Source organism: Hyperolius riggenbachi, chromosome 1 (genome assembly GCF_040937935.1).
Source record: "Hyperolius riggenbachi isolate aHypRig1 chromosome 1, aHypRig1.pri, whole genome shotgun sequence".
Lineage (NCBI taxonomy): Eukaryota > Metazoa > Chordata > Amphibia > Anura > Hyperoliidae > Hyperolius > Hyperolius riggenbachi.
In genome coordinates, this window is record NC_090646.1 from 586,265,464 (window position 1) to 586,287,441 (window position 21,978).

Below are 21,978 nucleotides of genomic sequence, written 5' to 3' on the forward strand. Positions count from 1 at the left end.
AAATCAATAACTGCAAAGTGGGGTGTTCATAATTATTCGGCCCCCTGAGTCAATACTTTGTAGAACCACCTTTTGCTGCAATTACAGCTGCCAGTCTTTTAGGGTATGTCTCTACCAGCCTTGCATATCTAGAGACTGAAATCCTTGCCCATTCTTGTTTGCAAAACAGCTCCAGCTCAGTCAGATTAGATGGACAGCGTTTGTGAACAGCAGTTTTCAGATCTTGCCACAGATTCTCGATTGGATTTAGATCTGGACTTTGGCTGGGCTATTCTAACACTTGGATATGTTTTGTTTTAAACCCCTCTATTGTTGCCGTAGCTTTATGTTTAGGGTTGTACTCCTGCTGGAAGGTGAACCTCCACCCCAGTCCCAAGTCTTTTGCAGACTCCAAGAGGTTTTCTTCCAAGATTGCACTGTATTTGGCTCCATCCATCGTCCCATCAACTCTGACCAGCTTCCCTGTCCCTGCTGAAGAGAAGCAGCCCCAGAGCATGATGCTGCCCACATTATATTTAAACAATCCCTTGTGTGTTCTGAGTGATGTGCAGAGTTAGTTTTCCGCCACACATAGCGTTTTGCATTTTGGCCAAAAAGTTCAATTTTGGTCTCATCTGACCAGAGCATCCTCTTCCACGTGTTTGCTGTGTCCCCCACATGGCTTGTGGCAAACTGCAAACTTATGCTTTTCTGTTAACAATGGCTTTCTTCTTGCCACTCTGTTCCTATGGACAGATTCCCCCACCTGAGCTGTAGATCTCTGCAGCTCGTCCAGAGTCACCATGGGCCTCTTGACTGCATTTTTGATCAGCGCTCTCCTTGTTCGGCCTGTGAGTTTAGGTGGACGGCCTTGTCTTGGTAGGTTTACAGTTGTGCCATACTCCTTCCATTTCTGAATGATCGCTTGAACAGTGCTCCGTGGGATGTTCAAGGCTTTGGAAATCTTTTTGTAGCCTAAGCCTGCTTTCAATTTCTCAATAACTTTATTCCTGACCTGTCTGGTGTGTTCTTTGGACTTCATGGTGTTGTTGCTCCCAATATTCTCGTGGACAACCTCTGAGGCCATCACATAGCAACTGTATTTGTACTGACATTAGATTACACACAGGTGCACTCTATTTAGTCATTAGCACTCATCAGGCAATGTCTATGGGCAACTGACTGCACTCAGACCAAAGGGGGCTGAATAATTACGCACACCCCACTTTGCAGTTATTGATTTGTAAAAAATGTTTGGAATCATGTATGATTTTCGTTCCACTTCTTATGTGTACACCACTTTGTATTGGTCTTTCACGTGGAATTCCAATAAAATTAATTCATGTTTGTGGCAGTAATATGACAAAATGTGGAAAACTTAAAGGGGGCCGAATACTTTTGCAACCCACTGTATGTTTTGTTTTTAGCTCTATCACTGTGAGGACTAGTGCACACCAAAAATTGTGTGTTTGAAGTGATTTTTGAAATCGATTCCAGGCATGTGCCTAGCAATTTTCAATTTATGCCTTTGTGGAGCGCTTTGTGTAGTGATTTTATCCTTCTTCTACACTTTGACCTGGAAGAGATCAGCTTTTGTAAAAAAAAGTAGGAAAATCGCTCTGTTCTAGGATTTTGTTAGAGCGATTTTCCTCTTTTCCTAAGCTTAACATTGAAGCGTAATAGCTTCAGAAATGTTGCAAGACCCGCGTTTGCGTTTTGGAAAAAATCACATCGCTCTGGTATGATCCATCCCATACAAATACATTAGCCAAGCACTTTTAAAAGTGCTAGTGTTTTTAAAAACTGTGCTCTTGGTGTGCACCAGTCCTTAGATAGATTTTTACCACAGAAAGCAGCAAACACTCGGACACAAAGACAGGAAAAAAAATGTTTTCCAGCTATCCAAACCAAAACAATGGTATTTTATTGGATCTAGTCTTTAAAGGAGAACCCCACCCAATGCCATTTGACAGTTTGTAGATTTCATACATACACCTGTCTGGCACCCGTCATTCTCTTTGAGTTTGCCCCTCTGCAAGTGCATGTTCTGCTCTTCCTGTTGGTGGCAACCAATCTTCAAAATAGTCTAGCTGGGAGCTAGAAACTATATAAGTCAGTGTGTATTGGCCCGAGGATCGAGCAACAGCCACAGAATGCATGATAAATACACCTGTGATTACCTCCACCTAAACTACTGGATGGTGCTGGCTGCTGTTCTTCTTGAAACCCCATCAGGCACATTCCTTCATGGGAAATAAAGACACCTTAAAAACCTTTTCTAGCAAAAACAGAACATTATTTCATAACCGTTAGAAAACACACTGGTCGGTATGTACGATTATTTCTATAAAATCTGGAGGCTAGAGGAGAGGTGTTTGCAGCATGACTTCTCACACAACAGATACAACTGGCCTGTGCAGAAGACAAAGACAGATACGGCTTTGCCTTCATATTTGTCTATTCTGTTCCCAAAAACTGGGTGAAGCAGAGTCACAATGGGACAGCAATACGTAACAAAGTACTACGCACAAAAACCACTGGAACTGTTCAGCAATGTCACCTACCGAGCTCATCTATCAGGAGAAAAGGATCTAGATAGCTGTCCTAGGCAAACACTCCAATTATCTCTACTCAAGTGTTAGTAAATGTTTACGTAACAGCTACCCTGGGTTGGTTTTGTGAATATGTGGGGAATATGGGGAAAAAAAGAAATGACATGCAAACTACGCTGCTACAAAAGAAAAATCCTGGCTCCCAGCATCTACCTCAGGATGTATGTCTGGGTTGACCCACTAACTACACTCTCATATACAACCGAGAAATACAGTGACTTTATCTCACCGACCATCAGTGAAGCCAAACATCTAAAATGGAGGTTTGCCTTGTAAGAAATAAATGCCTGTAACAGCAGCACACATCTAAAATTAGATCCAAGCACATATAATCCATCATAGTAAAAAAAAATAATAATAATGATAATACATGCAAAAAAAGCAAGTCATTTGGAAAGCACAGCATGTGCAAAGCATGCAGGCAGCAGAGCAGAGTGTGGGGAGCACAGATAGAGGGTGCAGGCAGGATCACTGCTGCTGTCACTCAGCATAGACGTGCACTAATAACAATGCACAATAAATAAACCTGCCTCCACATACTGGATCCAGTAGCAGCAACACATCACTATTCCAACCGGCTTCTGTGCAAAGAGGAAAATGACGCCAGAGCCCACCTGGCTGCATCGTGCATTGTACTCACCACCAGCTCATACAGAATAATAGGGCAGCAGAGGGGGGTGCGCCGCTATCTCGGGTGTGATGCAGGGAGGGGGGCAGAGGAGGAGGATGCTGACACACGCCGGCTCACTGATACGGGGCACTGCCAGCCGCCATCACTCACCTACACAAGGTCTGTCCTCCCCGGGTGCGGACTGCTGCTGCTGCTGGGCTGCTTGATTGACAAGTAGCCGGCTGCCTGCAGTTCCCTGCGTTTGCGCTGCGCGGCGCTGTCGCAATCCTCTGACGTATTGTCACTGGTTGCGCTGTCACCGTGCAGCGGCAAGGGCCTTTTTCCACTACAGCGAGTGTTATTATGTAACGTCCACCACCTGAGCCCAGACCAAGGGGGCTGCAGCACGTGGTCCAGCACAGAGCTGTGCACTCATGCAATGGAGGATTGGCTGAACTTGTGTATGAAAGCCCTATCTATAAAGGGAAAGGAGCAGCTTGTTAGAGATGCACCAGTGTTTCTGCTGGTGCTGTCTCTGGAGATCTACAGAAGGCCATATCAAAGTGCTCATGGAGTCCAAGCAGGAAATTTGGGCGTCTGCTATGAGAAGAAACTTGGGCACTGCCATAAGCGCCATTATAAATTGGGTGATATTGACGCCCAAATTTCACTCTGCGGTGCACCAAGATTTTCATAATCGCGTTGGATTGGCAGGGGGGGGGGGGGGGGGTGGCAGTTAAAGTGTACCTGAGATGGGGCTAAAGAAAGAATGTATACATCGCTGGGGTTTCCTCCTGCCTGATTGTTCTCTCCTCGTCTACATTCACCGTTTGGTTCGTCTACAACTGGCCCTGGTAAGTCAGTGGAGGCGCAGTCTGGCTGCTCGCTCTTGTGGCCAGGAGCGTTTTGCACCTGTGCAGTAGTACTGCGCAGGTGCAGAACACTCCCGGCCATGGGGGGGGGGGGGGGGGTGCCGCCGGACCGCGCATGCGCCGTATGCCCTGGTCCAGAGAACTTTCTGGGGCAATTTGTTTTTAAGGGTTAGACATGGGGGTGGATGGTTAAGGTTAGGCTTGGGGGGAAGGGTGTTTTTAAAGGTGGGGGGGCGGTTAGGCATCAGTAAGAGAGGGTTTTGTGAGAGAATAGCAGGTTAAGTTGTAGCAAAATATCTATATTATTTACTGATATCTTACTATGTTCATTTACACTTTTATAAAGTAGAATATAAGTACATTTTACTGATATTCTACTAGCCGACCCTTTTTCATGCACGCCATGGAGTGCCCACCACTATTTGAGGAAAGGAAAAATTGCATTGAGTGTTGTTCATGTGTTATTCATGTGGTGCGACACATACAGAAGTATGGTTCACTTTACCTGTTAATGCATGCATTCTACTATACAGTAGTACCGCACTGTATGCTCTGCCAGCTGGCAGAATCCAGCACCATTCCATTATAATATAACTATCACATTAGCCATGCGATTAAATTGTTCACCACTATGCCCCACTGTGATCATAGCCTAGGCCTGGGGCCCACTAGAAATCCTAATGTGAAAGTTAACATGAAAGTCAAAGACTTTCATGTTACCTTTCTAAACGCATCCTAGAAGCGATCCGTCAAAGCGCATTGATCAGCTCCTAGTGTGAAAGAGCTCCATTTGCGGCACTTTCGGCAAAGCGATAAGGCAGTTGATCTCATTGGGGGTAATTCCACTACCGCATTGGGATTTATATTAAATTGCAAATGCACTACCTGCAGCGTTTTCAGAAGGAATGCTGCAAAATTGCATCCTTTCAAAATTGCTTATCAGAATCAGAATCTTTTTATCAGAATCAGAATCTTTTATTTCGCCAAGCACGAATTGGTTTTGGCAGGTACAGGGCTAATGTGAAAAACAAGACATACAATACAGACAATTTATAAAGAAGAATACAGCAGCAGATAGCATAACAAAAACATATTCAAGTGTGAGGATAGTCCATAAAGTTCAAAGAGTTGACAGCTGAAGGGAAGAAGCTGTTCCTGTGTCTTGTGGTCCTGGTGTAGATGGACCGGAATCTCCGGCCCGAGGGAAGTTGACTGAAGAAGCGGAACCCGGGGTGAGATCGGTCCTTGATGATCCTCAGAGCTCTGGAGCGCAGTCTGGAGTTAAAAAGTTGATCCAGGGAGGGAAGAGGTTTGCCAATTATCCTTTCCGCTGATCTTATGACCCTCTGTGGTTTGAGTCTGCCGATGGCGGAGGAGCCGGCGTACCAGACCAAGATGAAGGAGCAAAGGACAGATTCAATTGTGGCGGTGTAGAAGCTCGTCAGAAGTTAATGGGCCATGCCGAACTTCTTCAGTTGGCGGAGGAAAAATAGTCTCTGCTGAGCTTTTTTCTGGGTGGAGGTCGTGTTGGCTTTCCAAGTCTGGTCCCTGGAGATTGTAGTTCCTAGGAGGCGCTCACAGGGGACAATTCCGACTTCCGTGCCATCAGTGCAGATTGGAGGTGGGTTGGGAGCGTGCCTTCTAAAGTCAACAATCAGCTCTACGGTTTTTCCAGTGTTGAGGACAAGCCAATTCTCCCTACACCACTGGCAAATTCTGTCAACCTGATGACGGTACTCCTGCTCATCATTCCCCGAGATGAGGCCCACTATGGTGGTATCATCAGCGAACTTGATAACCTTGACAGAGTTCGCCATTGACCTGCAGTTGTTTGTATAGAGGGAGAACATGAACGGCGACAGCACACATCGTTGAGGGGCCCCTGTGTTGGTGGTCCTTGGTTGCGAGGTGTTAGTGTCCAGCTTGACGGCCTGGGATCTGTTACTTAGGAAGTCCGTGATCCACAGGCGTAGGGTGGGGTGGACTTTGAGGGCAGTAAGGTTCTCTTGAAGAATTTGGGGGCTGATGGTGTTAAACGCCGAGCTAAAGTCAAGTAGAAGGATCCTAGCGTATGAGCCTGGCCTATCTAGGTGATCATTGACAAGCTCCAGGCAGATGTTTATGGCGTCATCAGTGGACCTGTTTGCTCTGTACGCAAACTGAAAAGGGTCCAGCCTGACCTCAGTGGATAGTTTTAGGAGGGGCAGGACCATGCTTTCGAAGGTCTTTATGATGACAGATGTGAGAGCCACTGGCCTGAAGTTGTTGAGGTCGGAAACTCCTTGTTTTTTAGGGACAGGGATGATAGTGGACCTCTTGAAGCAAGCAGGGACTTTGCCGACCTGAAGTGATTTATTGTAGATGGAGGAGAAAACAGAAGCGAGCTGCCGTGCGCATGTTTTCAGACAGGATGGTGACACGCCATCTGGGCCTGAGGCTTTCCTTGTATTTAATCTTGACAGGTGCCGCAGAACATCCTCCTCGTTCACAGACAGAGGTGGGGGGCCTGGAAGTGAACAAACACAACGAGGGTTGTCCACAGACCTCAGGAATCACTCTGTTAATCTCGGGGAGTCACAGATCATCGTAGGAGGTCCATCAAGCCTCCAATCATAATCCAGTCCATACACAATCAATCGATTCCGGACTCAACCCTTGCACGCATAATCTTAAGAATTTATTGTAATAATGTATGCGGTTATACAGCAGACAAAAAAGCACAAGTGCTTTTTTGTCTGCTGTATAACCGCATACATTATTACAATAAATTCTGAAGATTATTCGTGCAAGGGTTGAGTCCAGAATCGATTGATTGTGTAAGGGCCTGGAAGTGAGACATCTGTATCAGAGGATGGGGCAGGAGACACTGGGGGCCCTGTGGGTGCAGCCTGGTTCTCAAATCTGCAATAGAAGTTGCTGAGGCTCTCTGCCAGCTCAGTGCTGGGAGTTGCATGCTGGGGGGGGGAGCTTATAGTTCGTGGCAGCCTTGAGCGCCTTCCAGACAGCTCGTGAGTCTCTCGAGGAGAGGTTCTTTTCCAATTTTACAGCATAGTTCTTTTTGGCAGCTTTCAGTTCTCAGTTTAGGATGTTCTTTGCTCTTCTATAGTCCTCCCGGTCACCGGACCTGTATGCCATTTCCTTGCTCCTCCGCAGTTGCCGAAGTTTATTAGAGAACCATGGTTTGTCGTTTGGGTAGTGCTTGCGGGTTTTTGTTGGGATACAGTTTTCCTCGCAGAAGTTGATGTACGAGGATATGTTGTCGGCCCACTCGTCAAGGTTTGGTGCTTCCAGGGCCTTCCTGTCCGTACAGTCGAAGCAGGTTTGAAGTTGTAGTTTAGCATCATCTGACCATACTTTTCTGGATTTCAGGACCGGTTTCGCCGTTTCCAGGTGTCTTCTGTAGGTTCTGTAGGCTTAGTAAAATTAGCGATTGCTGGTCGAACCTGGCCCCTACTGCCACTTCCTGCAGCACTGGATAAGTTTACTGCTGTGTTGAGCATGTTGCAGATTGCAAAAAAATCTTAACCCAAATCAACAGAAATCCTGTATGATTCCATTAGCGTCCATTGCGGGCATCAACGTATGCAGTGTTCTGAAATACACAGCTTGGATTATATTCTTTCAACGGAATCTGATCCCCAACGGTTGACATCCATCAAAACCATGTACGCACATGTAAACGTAGATAGGCGGGAGGATAGTGTAAGGCTAGGAAAAGAAAAGGGGATAGTAGAATATCAGTAACATTACCGATATTCTACTACTGGGTACATCTCCTGCCCAATTCAACATGAAAATGCTTTTAAATGTACACCAAGCTGTTATCAAGAAAATTCTGGCAATGAGCCACCTGCACCCCCTTTATTTGCTGCCCATTGGGAACACAGTAGCTCATTGCTCAACAGGGGCGCCGCCTGCGTACAAGCGAGACATGCCACTGCTTTGGGCCTCACTGTAGAGGGCGGTCCTTTCTTTGTTGCTGGCGGCCGCCAACCTGCCCTGTGCAGCCCCAGGGACCCCAGTAACTTATTTAACTTCATTCAAGCATGGACTCCTCTCGCCACGCTCTCCTCATGTCACTGTTCCCGCTTTCTTCTCCTGTGACCGCCGCCGGGTTCGCAGCCTGTCTCTTGGTTTCCCGGCGGTGCCTCTCATGGTGTCAGAGGTGCCACCGGAAATAACCATGGCAATAGGACACAGTGAGAGTAGGAGAGCGCAGGGAGAGGAGGAGAGCACAGCGGGAGGAGTCCAGTAAGTCTCTAACCTGTACTGAGTGCACCACCTGTACCTGGCTACCTATATTGCATCACCTATAGCTCGCTACCTATACTGAGGGCACCACTTGTTCTTGGCAATCTATATTGCAGCACCTATAACTCGCTACTTATACTGGGGCAGCACCTGTAACTGGTAACCTATACTGCAGCACCTATAGCTCGCTACCTATACTGGGGCACCACCTGTACCTGGCAACCTATACTGGGCTCCTATAGCTCGCTACCTATACTGTGCCACTTGTACCTGGCTTACCTATACTCGGGCACCACCTATACCTAGTTACCTATACTGAGGCAACTATAGCTCGCTACCTATACTGGGGGCAACTGTACCTGGCTAACCTATACTGGGGCACCTATGCCTGGGTACCTATACTGGGGGCACCTATTCCTGAATACCTATACTTGGGGCACATATGCCTTGCTACCTAGTACCTATACTGGGGGACCTATACCTGGATACCTATACAGGGGGCACCTATACCTGGCTAGGACAGGGGACAAGAGCTGACACAGGGGTTACAGGAGGTGACACAGGGGGACATAGAGGGGGACAAAAGAGGCACGGGGAACAGAGGAGGAGAAAAGAGGCACGGGGGGACAAAAGAGGCACAGGGAGAACGGGACAAAACAGAACGGATTCAGGCTGTATTTAGTATTTGGCTCCACCCACATCATGCCATGGCCACGCCCACTTTTCCACCATGTTTCGCTTCATGCACCGCTTTCTTCAGTGATGGAGCCACGCCCAATTTTTGCGGCGGGGGGGCACCTCAAGTTACGGGCTGCTTGGGGCCACCAATACTTTAGCTGCACCCCTGGTGCTCCATCTCCAGTGAAACACTGTTTATTAGTAGCCAAGAAATAAAGTGCTCCAACTGCAGTGTCATCAAGCTCAAAGGAACCTGGCAGTCCTGGCCATGTGATCTATTTAGCTGCAGTAGTGTCTGAATCACACACAAGACAAACATACAAATAATCTTGTCAGATTTTTGTCAGAAATCTGATCTGCGTGATTCTTTAGGGTTTATGGCTGAAAAAAATGAGGCAGAAGATCAGCAGGACAGCCAAGTAACTAGTATTGTTTGATATTAAATATGTCAGCCTCCATATCCCTCTCACTTCAATTTCTCTTTTAGATTTTTCTCATTTCCAGCATCAGGCTATTAGCAATAGGTTTTATCACAGCACCATCTACTGCAAACTGTTTGCATCTGCAGTTTTCATTTTGATGGATAATATATTTATGTTTTGAGATGGCGCCTAACACTAAGGTCCCAGAGCCCAAATTACCACAAATCACAGCTGTTAATATTGCCTAGGGCAACACTGTTTTTACCAGGGAGTCTCCGGAGCCCATTTTACCTGTGGTCTCCCTTAATCTGTGCACATCACCAGCAGGTGATCGCAGAATTTTTAAGGAATACTACCACTTTGACGCTTGAAAAAGGGGTCCTTTGTCGTCCCAAAATATTGGCTACATGCAGCACCTTAAATAAATATTTGAATCTTCTTTGGATTGCTGACATGATTCTTCGATTGATAACTGTAATGAGATTGGTGTGGTCAAACACCTGTGACGTGTCATATCACCCTTCACGTATGCATGGCATGGAGTAGGGAAGAGTGAAATAATCGTAGCTGAGAGGTTCGTGAGATTTGTGCCGAACTTCTGGTCAGATTGCCAGAATCTTGCAAATTGGTTTCTCAAAACTGGCAAATCAGTGCAAGGGTGGTTGTACCATAGAAATGTCAGGGCTGTTAGAAACAGCATCAATTTGCAGCTTGACTGGCATCAGCCCAAAATAGATTGCAAGGTAAAAATTGCCTTTTTTTCACACTTCAAGTATACCATACTTAACATGATGAACGTGACTTCTGATTATGCGAGATTCTCACTAAGCAAGATTGGGGCGATTCCCTGCAAAACCAAACTGCCTAATTTGCTGAGAACACTTATGCGTGTGTACCAGCCTTAAAGTGACACTGAAGTGAAAAAAAAACATATAATATAATGAATTGTATTTGTAGTACGGATAATTAATAGAACATTAATAGCAAAGAAAAGAGTCTCATATTTTTATTTTCAGTTCTATAGCTTTTTTATAACATTACTTCATTCTCTAATATTTGCATTCTGTATTTGAAACTATGAAACATAGCAGAGCTAATGACCATTTCAACTCCCCTGCAGTAAAACCTTATTTGAAGTTGTCTTTCACTGTTTCTTTGATGTATAAGTACTTCAGAAAACAGACTGTCTTCAACCCAAGTTGGGTTGGAGAGCTCAGAGAAGCTCTTTTGCATAGATAACAAGTGAAGTTTCCTAAAGTGTAACTGTCGGGCATAAAATAAAAAATCAATTCTGTATTTTTATCTGGTAAACAAGTAATAGGGATGTTAACCAGGCAATTCAAAAGTTAAAATAATTATTACTTTTCTTGTTGATAAATGATCATTCCCCAGTTCACCTGACTCTTATTTGGCACATTGCCGCACAAAGGAAGTTGCAGGGCATGCTGGGTTGTCCTTTTTTGCTTCTCTATCTCCCCTCAGACTTAACTAATGCAGCCTGTTTGGCTGAAGTCTCTTTCCCTCCTGTTTTCCCCACCCACACCTCTGTTCCTCTCTGATTGGCCAATATTTATCATGCTGAGACAATGCACTTTCTATAGTGAAGCGCTCCCTGCTATGTAAGGAATGTGCCTTCCCTAGTTATGCAAATTGTTTACATAGCAATGCGCGTAACTGCGGACGGTCCTGTAAAGTATCGTTACCGGGATACTTCACTCACAGCCACTACTATGTTAATTTACATAAATTCACATAGTGGCAACCACAAGTGAAGTATCATGGTAGCGATACTTCACAGGACCATCTGCAGTTAAAATTACGCGCATTGCTATGTACGCAATGCATGTAACTAGGGAGGGCACACCCCTTACATAGCAGCCAGCACTGCTATGTAAGGCGGTCAAAGCGGGCTATCAATCACATTTAGCGCTAGCTACATGATAGACGCTGTGCAGCGGCATCCCTCCACCCCTTCCGATCGCCTCCGGCGATCAGAGCAAACAGGAAATGCCGTTCAGAACGGGATTTCCTGTTTGGCTTCCCCCGTCGCCAAGGCGACGATCAGGATGACGTCATCCACGTCATGGCATCTGGGGGAGTCCTGATCCACCCCTTAGCGTAGCCTGGCGGTGATTGGCAAATCGGTGGTGAATCGTCGCGGAGCGGCGGCGATCGGGTAGTACACACAGCTAGCAAAGTGCTGGCTGTGTGTAACAAAAACAAATTATGCAAGTCGGCCCACCAGGGCCTGAGAAATCCTCCGCGGTGGCTTACCCCGAGCTCAGCTCGGGATTATCGCCCAGAAGGTTAAGGCCCCAGTCACACTGGCAAGTGTTGATCTCGAACTCTGCATAATCATAATACTGCATCGATATTTGCAATTATTAAATTGTAATGCAACACTTCTGGCAAATGTATCATTAATTCCTTGCTTAAAGTGTACCAGAGTTTCCGAAAACAAAAAGATTTATACATACCTGGGGGTTCCTCCAGCCCCATCTGCTTGGATTGCTCCCACGCCGCCGTCCTCCGATGTCTGCAGCTCCTGTACCAGGTCCCCGCACTTCCGTCAGTCGGAGCTGGTCTGACGTAAGAGAAGTGCGCCCTCTACGTATCTCTCCAGCAGCTGCTGGAGAGATACGCAAAGAGGGCGCTTCTTCTGCATAGACTGGAGCCGACTGACGGAAGTGCGGGGACCCGATACCGGAGCTGCAGGCTCCGACTGATGGAAGTGTGGGGACCCAGTACCGGAGCTGCGGACATCGGAGGACAGCGTCGTGGGATCGATCCAAGCTGATGGGGCTGGAGGAAGCACCAGGTATGTATAAATCTTTTCGTTTTCATGAGTTCTGAGTCCCTTTAAAGGGAACCTGAGATGGGGATTCACAATCAAATATACATACCTGGGGATTCCTCCAGCCCCCTCGGGCTTGATCGCTGCCACGCCATCCTGTTCTCCCTCTCCATTGGCCCCGCAATTGGCCCCAGAAAGTCCTCTTGTCCAGGGCCAACTGTGCATGCACAGCTCGCCGCACGCGCTCCCCCGCTGCGTTCACATTGCCTGGAGCATTCTGCGGCCTGCACAATAGTACTGTGCAGGCGCAGAGAGACAGGGGAGCGCACCTGGCCGGACTGCGCATGTGCAGACTGACCTTGGCTGACGGACTCTCCGGGGGCCAGTTGCGGGCAAACGGAGAGGGTGAAGTGGATGCTATGGGAGTGATCTGGCCGGAGTGGGCTGGAGGAACCCCTAGGTATTTATGTTTTATTGCTAATCCCCCATCTCAGGTACACTTTAACGATAGTTATGTTTTGTAATTTTGTGAGTGAAATATTTTTTTTTCCAAAAAGACTTAGTTTTTTGTGTTTTTGTAGGTTTTCAGAAAACTGATAACAAAAAAATGTGTTAAAATACATTTTGCTGCGATAAGCTAGTTGAGAGGTGCCCAATGTGTTCAACATATACTAATACGAGTATAATGAAAGTTAAAAAGTAGAAGTATGTATTCTTCTTACCTCTTCTGAAGTAAGGAGGAACCAGAATAACTGGAAAATAATTTATTTAGCGCTAAAAGGACAACGCGTTTTATGGGTCACTGCCCGTTTCCTTAGGTCCATATAAAAAAAATGCCTTAGAGTCTTGGGCCAGCAAATGGAGCGCTTCTATCTAAGACTCTAATGCTGGACATACACGGCCCAGATTCTTCTTATCAATCGAGCCGCTGATGGCTTGATTGATAATTTCTGACATGTCCAATCACTGCGTGGATCGATTCCCGGCTCGAACCCCGCAGGCGGACAATAGGCAAAAACAAAGCGCTGATAAGCGCTGAGAAGGAAGTGCCTGCGGGGACAAGCGAGAATCGATCTGCACGCACGCGCGGACGAGCGGTGACACTGACTTGATTCCGATGCATAAACGTGCCGTGTATGCCCGGCATTAGACACTGTTTTCATACATACCTGAGTTATTCTGGTTCCTCCTTACTTCAGGAGAGGTCACAATACATGTTTTGCACATGGGCGCCTCTGAACTAGCTAGTAGTTACTGTTACCTCTACCTTGAGGTAGTGGTCTTTAGATTACCCCTAAAAAACCTCCTAGGCTTGCGACCATACAGTTCCTGTCTTCACAGCATCTGGGAACTCTAGCGGGGTTGGGCACCTTCCCACTGGCTCTCTGTTGGTGGTTGCAGACTGCAACCCACTTTTTTGAGTATAAAATTCTATTGTTATTGGGCTCTATTCATAAAAAAGTTGTGGCAAGAAAACTCCTGGAGGGAAAATACCGCAGCGGTATTTTACACTTCTGGGTGGTCATTCAATAAAATCTTGCCAGCTGCGATGCAAGAGCGGAGATCTGGTGGTAAGCTGTCGGAAGGCATGCGGAAACACTTCAGCCGGCAGAGTCCCTCCGTGCGCTGCTCTCTCCGGGAGGTCTGTCCCATTCACTTGTATGTAATCCGCAAAATCAGAGGAAGCGGTATTTCCCGTCCACATACCGCTTCCTCTAAACTTCATGAATGGCCATTTTGTTACTTTTTTCTAGATAAATCTAGAAAAACACTGGAGAGGGCGGAAATTTCTCGCTCTGCTGGGGGATTGTAGATTTTCATGCGGGAACAGCTTTTATGAATGCCCACTTTGCTAAATGGACGGGAAAATCCGCTGTTTTAAGCGGAAAACTTGCGGTAACCTTTTATGAATAGAGCCCATTGTGTTGTGTGTCAGAGTTGTCAGACATACTGCACCATAAGGCTCCTGGTCGCCAGTGATTGCTTTTGACACCTTTTTAAATTTTGCCGTGGTACACTTTACAACTGTATATACCAAGTTTCAAGTTTTGCACACACATTTTATACATTTTAAAACAACCCTCTGAAAGTTCACAACTGCGGTGCCGTCCATGAACGAGAATGGCCACACTTGCTACTGCGCAGTCTTTGCAATTTTTAAAATCCATTTTCTCAGAAACTACTACGTGTTTTTGAAACAAAATATGGTGGCTTGTTCTCCCTTGTTTCTGATTTGCGCAGACATGCTTTCGCAATTTACGTTAAAAATCATTTAAGATGGTCAGTTATAATTTAGCAAATAATATGCAAAACGTATGAATGGATTAAATGAAATTCAATCTCAAAATCGTAATTATGTATTTTTGTATTTATTATGTATTTTACATAAAATCATCACGATCTGGCAACATGTGCATTTTCAACCTGGCTTAACTTCAGGGTGGTTCAAGGAAAGTGGGCTCCCCCGAGATGTTAGAATCCTAGACTTGGTTGGCCACAGAGACTTAACATTGAGGGAGATCTACAACATAGTTAGAACGGATAATGGGCTGTGGAGCTTCCAGGTCAGGAGCTACCTTTCCAAACATAAGGATAATATAAGTAAAAACATAAATATTTATGAAAAGTGTTTCCTCCATTCGAGTGTGGGGAAGGGAATGACAGCAAATTTATATTTTCTTCTCGACAGTTGTCAAACTGATCCTCTACCTAAGTTCTGTAGAAGCTGGAAACAAGACCTAAATCATATCCAAAACTTGGATTGGGGAGCAGTATTCCAGGAAATTTGGACCCCCAGCTATACCTCATTTCAACTTACTAATTATAAACTCATGACGAGATGGTACTTCACACCCTCTAGGATGGTTAACCCATTCAGGTTCCGTCGTTTTCACGTGAGAAATGTTCATCTCCCATTCATTAGCCTATAATTTTATCACTACTTATCACAATGAACTGATCTATATCTTGTTTTTTCCGCCACCAATTAGGCTTTCTTTGGGGGGTACATTTTGCTAAGAGCCACTTTACTGTAAATGCATTTTAACAGGAAGAATAAGAAAAAAATGGAAAAATTCATTATTTCTCAGTTTTCAGCCATTATAGTTTTAAAATAATAAATGCCTCCATAATTAAAACTCACGTATTGTATTTGCCCATATGTCCCGGTTATTACACCGTTAAAATTATGTCCCTATCACAATGTATGGCGACAATATTTTATTTGGAAATAAAGGTGCATTTTTTCCATTTTGCATCTATCACTATTTACAAGTTTAAAATAAAAAAAATATAGAAATATTTCATCTTTACATTGATAATTAAAAAGTTTAGACCCTTAGGTAAATATTTACATGTTATTTTTTTTTTATTGTAATGTTTTTTTTTTTAATAGTAAACATTTTATTTGGGTAGTTTTGGGAGGGTGGGAGGTAAACAATAGGTTTGTAATGTAAATGTGTGTTGATTTTCATTTTTTTTTTATTTTCAGTTGTAGTATTACTTTTTGGCCACAAGATGGCGGCCATGAGTTTGTTTACATGACGTCACTCTAAGTGTAACACACGCTTAGAGTGACGCATCGGGGAGGGAACAGCCAGAAAAGGCACAGCTTCCGAGAAAAGCTGTAGCTTTGTCAGCGCGGGAGAGGAATCAGTGATCGGGCACCGTAGCCCGATTCACTGATTGCCTGGCTAACGAACCGCGGGCCGGGAGCGCGCGTGCACGCGCGATCGGCCGCGGGAGCGCGCGGTAGGGCGCATGGTTCCTGGACGTAGTTTCTACGTCCAGGAACCAAAATAGGTTAAATTTGAAGGTGGGAATGGGAACTGCTGGAGATGTCTTAACGAGTTTGGTTTATATATGCATATGTGGTGGTCATGTCCGGTTATACAGAACTTTTGGAGAGAGAGAGGAAATTTCATTAAACTCCCTTCCCCTTTCGATCCCAGTAACACTCTGTTGAGTTGCATGGAACCTGACAGCATTAGACATGTAAATAAATTAGTAACCCCGGCAGCAATTGTGGCCAGGAAACTTATAGCAAAATCCTGGAAGAACCCTGAAGCTCCCAGTATGGAAGAGTGGATATGGATGATGTCAGATTTTTTGCTAGGTGGTGAGGGCTGTGTGGAAGATGCTGGTACCAATAAACAAATGGAGGAATGGAAAATTGCATGGGAAATAATAAGTAACATATAATATGAAGTTAAAGAGACACTGAAGCGAAAAAAAATTATGATATTATGATTTGTATGTGTAGTACAGCTAAGAAATAAAACATTAAGATCAGATACATCAGTCTAATTGTTTCCAGTACAGGAAGAGTTAAGAAACTCCAGTTGTTATCTCTATGCAAAAAAGCAATTAAGCTCTATGACTTTCAAAGTCGTGGAGAGGGCTGTTATATGACTTTTATTATCTCAAGTGTTATTGAACTATTTACTTTTTCTCAGCCAGAGGAGAGGTCATTAGTTCACAGACTGCTCTGAAAGAATCATTTTGAATGCTGAGTGTTGTGTAATCTGCACATATTATAGAATGATGCAATGTTAGAAAAAACACTATATACCTGAAAATAAAAATATAATATTTTCTTTGCTGCTAAACTTCTAGTAATTATTCATACTACACAACCAATTCATTATATCATATATTTTTTTCGCGTCAGTGTCTCTTTAAGTAGTTGAAGTAGGAAAGATGAGGAGAAAAGAACCAAATTATTACCAACTGGAATTGTATGGATAAATGAATGGATGAATGTGCAATTGCATGGATATATGTATGATGAAGTATAGACGGCACCTATATGAATGTGTATGAAAGGTGAAATAAAAGTAATTGCTTTTTTGTTTCTGTTTGTTGTTTTTTTGTGCTCTCAGTTTAGATATGTGACCTGTTTGTGCTTACGGCCTGTCCCTCCCACTGGGACTCCCCCCCCCCGGGAAGCACGGTCTTTGGCCGACTCTGGTGGCGTGACAGGGACCGGTGCTCGCGGTTCAGCCTGGCCCTGGAGGTTCCCACGTGGAGGACACGCCCATAAATAAGTGGGGAGTCTGAAAGGGATTTTAACCACTTAATGTTAAGGTGGGTAGGTGGAATGTTTAGCTATATAAATATTTACGGTATATTATAGGGATGATGGAATGAGGGAAGAGGGGAGGAGAAGAGAAACTCAAACTATGATGCAATCTTGAGACCCACGTATGATGGCTTCACAGCTGTCACATGGTCATACTGTATCTGGGTCGCATGCCGGCTGAGTTTGAAAACAAAAATCAAAACGTGCATTTTAATGTCAAAAACACTAGAAAAAGAAGACAGTGAAGTAGTGTGAATTCAGCCTCATAGACAGAGCTGACAATGAAGATTATGGCATTATGCTTGAGAGGGAACTTATTCATATGAGCCATACCCATAGGGTTTAGGTACACTATAATATTTGAACCCCTGTGCAAATGGCTTGGCCACAAAATCCGTTGATTGAGGCAAGAGCTCAGCAGCACCAGGAGTCTGAATTGACAGGTTGAAGATCTTTTTGCTTTTAGAATCATCCATCTTATCCATCTTGCAATGACTGAAAATTAAGTTTACAAACACTTCATTTGGAGCACTGGTGCACTCAAAATACCTTCCCCTCAAACTTTGTGCAAATACTGCTTTATTTGGAATAGTGAAAAATAAAGCAGTGGTTCCCAAATGGTGAGTTCCTGCAGCACAGTAACTTGATGTGGGCATCCAACCCTATCTTGTCACTCTCCTCCCTTCTTTTCTAAGTGCCATCACACTCCACCGCCTTTCTTCACATATGCCGTTCTGTCGCACCAAATAGCCAATCACAGAGGTAACAAAGAGTGTAATCACTGATTGGATAATTGTGGGTGAAGAAGGGTTCCGGAGATGTAGTGGTAGGTCAGGTGTGTAAAGCTGGTGATGACAGTGGACGGGAGTAATCTTCATGACTTGAAAAAGTTTTTGAGGTACTGAAATAAATACTGAAAATGTATATATTTTTAATGGATATTGTGTAGTATCTTAATCATTTTATCACATTCACATCATGTGCACCATGCAAGTCTACATCTGCTGCTACCGGGGCCATTTTAATATTTTTTGCCTGAAGGAATGTCCACCACCCCCTAATCCGGTAAGTAGTGAAGACAGTATCTGTCATGCCCCCTCCCTCTAAAAGTAATACTCCCTCGTAAGTAATGTGGCTATATTCTGTGCCCCCTCATGTATAATAAGATGTGGGGGCTAACACCTCTCACCCCCCAATCTAAATAGCCCCGGGCCTCCCATGAGGCGGGTTGAGGCAGGTTCCTCAGGCGGCAGAAGTGGGAGCGGCTCTGCCTGGCCTTGGGTGGGAGGGCCGCCGAGCTGGAGGGGGTAGCAGCCAGGAAGGGGGAGCAGTGGGCACAGCGGTGGGGAGGGAGGTCAGACCGCTGTCCGCACTCTCCCTCCAGCTAATTGCGCAGCATTTCTATCATGCAGAGAGCGGGGAAAGCAATCAGCTGCTTGCGTTCCACCGCTTGCGTCACTTCCTGCAATACCGCCCACTGGTACTTTAGTGGGCGGCATTGCAGGAAGTGACGTGAGCAGTGGAATGCAAGCAGGTGAGGAATTGCTTTCCCCGCTCGCTGCCTTATAGAAATGCTGCGCAATTAGCTGGAGGGGGGAAACCCAGGTGAGGGAGGGAGGGGTCTGATCCCCCTCCCCAATGTTTTGCCCATTGCCCCCCCTTCCTGGCTTTTACCCCCTCCAGGCTACCTATACTGGGAGCAATTATACTACTTATCGGAGGGGTGGCGGCATCCTCACAAGTTTGCCTCAGGCGGCAAAAAGTCTAGAACCGGCACTGCATTTAATAGCATGCAAGGTGCAGCGGAGGCCCAGTTACGTAGTCCAGCGCCAGCGGGTGCTCTCTTCTTCTTCACTGGAGCTTGTCAACGTTCAGAAGTGTCCCTCTGTAAGCTTCCAATGCATGTCATGTGACATATGGAGAGACACTGATGCAAGGTGATAGGCTGCAGTGAAAAAGAGGCGAGGACCGAGCGTTGGACTTGATAATTGTACTTCTGCTGCAGCCGCCCTGCTATCAGATGGTCGCCAGCATCGTCCCCTAGATTTTACCCCCTAAATCAAATGATACAGTTGGTTTCATGGTAGGGCCGGTCCTAGCTGCTACATCAGTGATTCACAGAAATCTTTGGTTTACACACCAGACAAAACCACCTTCATTCACCTTCTGTGCTCATTCATTCAGTCTATGTTATGCCCATAGAAAAGTAAGCAGGTTCACCTAGACACCTTTTCTAGAAGATGTATCTTCCTGCTGAGTAACTTCTTCAGTCCTTTTCTTCCACTTCTTAAGCTGCATAATCAGTTCCAAGTGATGTATATTTTATACTAAATTACATTTCTGGTAAGAAATTTCATATTGTTTCAATAAATATTGAAAACGCCTCTGTTCACTTAACTTTTTTTTTTAATTGAAGAAGAAATAGTACAGCACGTAAAACTGCAATTACAGAAGGTACTGCAGGGAATATAATTCGATGAATGTACAGAGGAAAAGAGCCCAGAATACATTCTTAATAAGACCAACCAAAATGTTTCCTAGCTATCCTGCTGATCCTCTGCCTCTAATATTTTAGCCATAGACCCTGAACAAGCATATGCAGATCAGATCAGGTGTTTCTGACATTGTCAGATCTGACAAGATTAGCTGCATGCTTGTTTCTGGTGTGATTCAGACATTACTGCAGTGAAATAGATCAGCAGGGCTGCCAGGCAACTAGTATTGTTTAAAAGGAGACAAATATAGCAGCCTCCATATTCTTCTCAATTTGGATATCCTTTACATAGGAAGGGACCATTACCAATAAAGAAATGCAACAAACAGTGTAGACAAATCTGGGCATTGAAGTGATGTGTGCAATTAGTAACTACACTAATTGTCTCATTTATGTCTAGAGATTGATAATGAGTCATTAAGGAAGGCACATTCTTTATAAATTCCATTGGGTTTATCTGATTGAATCTATAATTTGTTTTTAGATAATGTGTCCATGAAGCTTTCCAAAACCTCAAAGAACTTTTTAGTATGTCTCATTACGTAAAGAAGTTTCAATCCAATCCATTAAGAAAACATAAAGTTTTAATTTGAATTGAACTTGTTTGGTGGGGAGGGAGGGATCCAACTTTGTAATATTGTTTTCCTGACTGAGGCTGAGACAGACGCTACAAGCTTTTGGCTGCCTTTGGTTACTCTTATACCTTCAACATCCAGAATAACACACAGAGTCCAGTCTGGGGTAAGTGGTATATAAGTATATATACTGTATGTAAGTGTTATATAACTGAATAGTGCACTCATAGTATGATCTGCAAACTGACACCTAAAGGCTTTGATTACTGTACAATTCTAGAAGCTATGCACCAACCTAGCATGGTCGCAATAACATTTAGGAAATATACTGGATCCGGAAAATCCCATCCTAAATGAACATAGAAAAAGTAATGGTATTGTTTAAGAAACATTTCCCTAAGTGGAGGATGTGATATTTTACTGCTCTTCATGCTATGATTAAGGACCAGTAGGTCCAAAACACGTCAGTTACCTGGCTGTATGGGCTTTAATCTGATTCAATAAAGTTGGACTATTCTTTGCTATAGACATCGTGCAGAACTCCCTCCTTTTTTTCGATGTGATCATTTGCTATGAAGCCTGAAAGCTTTCATTGAGGGTTGTGATATCGAGCTGTGGAAAAACGTTGACTCCACTTAGCTATTTTAATGTTTTTTTTCTTATAGTCTAGCGGTGGGTGGAAGAAATTGTAATACAGCTAGACCCCCAGTATCCGGTGGCACAGGCGAGGCTTACCTGATGCCAAGTACATGTGCTTGCCGGTTGCTTGAACTGGCATTAAAACTTTAAAAGCACTACCTCCCCTTCCTTCCCCCAGAGCAGCAACAACATAGTGATCCTCCAGGCACTGTCTGCTACACATCCTGCAGCTCCCAGAAGCTTTCCGGTGTTGTGTCTGATTACGCTGCCTGTTGATTGCGCAGTAGGAGACTGTGCGGCCACATTTCCTATTGAATGATGCTGCTGGTGGTAAAATACTAAATATCTCCGCTCCCACGCCTCTTACACTCCCTACATTTTCAGGGTAGGGAGGGAACCCCCAGAACGATCTATATGCCAAATTGCAGCCCCCGAGACCCGCTGGTTCCCGAGATAGGTTTCTGTAATCTATCTCCTGAACCAGCGGGGCTCGGGGGCTGCAGTTTGGTATAGAGGTCGTTCGGGGGGTCCCCTCCCTACCCTGAAAATTTGGGGAGTGTAAGAGGTGTGGAAGTGAAAATATTTATTATTTTACCTCCAGCAGCATCATTACCTTCACACTGAGCATGCGTGCTACTCAGTGTGGAAGGGAGCTTCTGGGCAGCGCAATCAGACATTACACCGGCATTCTCAGGCTACGGGCGGCCCATGCCTTGATGCCATGATTAGCTTGTCTTATGCTAGGTACAAACGATGAGATTTTTCAGCCGATTTACTGTCCGATCGGTTTTTCTTATCTTTTCTTATCAATTTCCATTCACTTCTATGAGAAATTGATCAGAAAAACGAAATTATCTATCGAACCATCTATCTGCCAAACTATCTTACGGTGTGTAACTAGCATAAGAGTGTGCCATAGTTGCTAAGTATTGAAGACCAGCAGGTTATTCTTCATCCATATGAAGCATTGTA

At 44.7% G+C, this 21,978-nt stretch overlaps 1 protein-coding gene across 3 annotated transcripts in view; it reads right to left on the reverse strand.

Moving 5' to 3' along the window:
• The window catches only part of FAM169A (family with sequence similarity 169 member A), a 112,363-nt gene that overhangs the window by 67,904 nt on the left and 22,481 nt on the right, over positions 1 to 21,978 (reverse strand). The window contains exon 1 of one of the 3 annotated variants that reach the window (XM_068248571.1): positions 3,373 to 3,513. The exons of 1 other annotated variant lie outside the window; for it this stretch is intronic. The gene's annotated coding sequence lies outside the window, so the exon portion shown is untranslated. Of the gene's footprint in view, positions 1 to 3,231; positions 3,343 to 3,372; positions 3,514 to 21,978 lie in introns of those variants that run through there. One more of the 3 variants, XM_068248580.1, reaches the window with a different exon arrangement.